This window comes from Neophocaena asiaeorientalis, unplaced genomic scaffold, assembly GCF_003031525.2.
Source record: "Neophocaena asiaeorientalis asiaeorientalis breed wild unplaced genomic scaffold, Neophocaena_asiaeorientalis_V1.1 scaffold152, whole genome shotgun sequence".
NCBI lineage: Eukaryota > Metazoa > Chordata > Mammalia > Artiodactyla > Phocoenidae > Neophocaena > Neophocaena asiaeorientalis.
Window position 1 is genome coordinate 8,051,491 of NW_020185338.1, and position 1,695 is coordinate 8,053,185.

The 1,695-nt window shown below is 30.7% G+C and overlaps 1 non-coding gene across 1 annotated transcript; it reads left to right on the top strand.

Annotated features, from left to right (window-relative positions):
- The first annotated feature begins 946 nt into the window (after positions 1-946).
- On the top strand, positions 947-1,053 carry LOC112393934 (U6 spliceosomal RNA). The gene has a single exon (XR_003002065.1). It is a non-coding gene; the product is annotated as a U6 spliceosomal RNA (small nuclear RNA).
- Positions 1,054-1,695: the final 642 nt, after the last annotated feature.

The window sequence follows — 1,695 nt, forward strand, 5'->3', positions numbered from 1 at the left end:
CACTAACAAGTCATTTATAAAGAACAAATGAAGAGCATCTATAATTTTTTTATTAATTTGTGCTTAACCATTTTTTCTCACTATCCAACAAAATGTATTTTTGAATTGTTATACAAGCAAAAAGAAGTAAATCTTACAATTCTCTAAATCTATACCTTACTTTTATTTCTTGATGTATTCCCTTTATATTTGACAACATCCAGGAGAAAAAAATGGGTGAAATGACAGAAAAAGCTACTCCCTAGATATTTACGGGTGATGTTGAAAAACCAATTATATACAATAAATTTTAAGAGAAAATAAAATTACAATAGCTATTGACACATACATGTAGAAAAATTGCAAGCAAATTTCTAAAATAGTGATTGGTGGCTCTTCCTATTAACTGAATCAGTTCCACCAATGTCCAGAAATTTAGAATATTTCCAAAAACTCTCCACTATCTCTATCAAGGCTTTTTAAATTTTGTATTTATGTAAATCAGTGTGAGATTAAAAACACCATAATTATTTAGTTTATGTCATAGATATAATTAAAATAAAGCCAAAAATAAGGTTATATTGCAAATATTTTAAAACTATTTATGGGAAGAAATAAAAATCAATTCTAGTTGATAAAAAGTAGTTTTTGCTTGTTTTAAAGGTCACTGAAAGAGGATAAAGTCTAGATTTAATAAAATATTATAGAGTGATATCAATAAAATCATTAAGTAAAGAACTCCAAAATCCATTCCTGGATAAAGGCAATCTACAGACTCAATGCAATCCCTATCAAATTACCAATGGCATTTTTCACAGAACTAAAATAAAAATTTAAAAATTTGTATGGAAACACAAAAGACCCTAAATAGCTAAAGCAAACCTGAGAAAGAAAACAGTGCTGAAGGAATCAGGCTCTGTGACTTCACACTATACTACGAAGACACAGTCATCAAAACCATGTGGTAGTGCTCACTTTGGCAACACATATACTAAAATTGGAATGATACAGAGAAGATTAGCATGACCCTTGCACAAGGATGACATGCAAATTCGTGAAGCATTCCATATTTTGTGCCCTTCCTCACCGTCCGGACACCCTTTGCTCTTCAGCTCCAAAGGAAAAGCTATGGGTCAAAAGCACAACATCTGGCACTCAATGCTGAAATTGTGATTTTTCACTATAAAAAAAAAAAAAAAGGTATGGTACTGGTACAAAAATATAGATCAAAAGTCTTTTGACTTTTGAAATATAGACCAATGCAATAGGATAGAAAGCCCAGAAACAAACCCACACACATATGGTCAATTAATCTATGACAAAGGAGTCAAGAGTATACAATGCAGAAAAGACAGTCTCTTCAATAAGTGGTGCTGGGAAAACTGGACAGGTACATGTAAAAGAATGAAGTTAGAACATTCTTTAACACCATATACAAAAATAAACTCAAAATGGGTTAAAGACATAAATGTAAGATCTAATACTATAAAACTCTTAGAGAAAACAATAAGCAGAACACTTCCTGACATAAATCGCAGCAATATATTGTTGGATCCACCTCCTAGAGTAATGAAAATAAAAACAAAAATAAATAAATGGAACCTAATTAAACTTAAAAGCTTTTGCACAGCAAAGAAAACCATAAACAAAATGAAAAGACAACTCACAGAATGGGAAAAAAATATTTGCAAATGAAGTGACTGACAAGGGATTGAT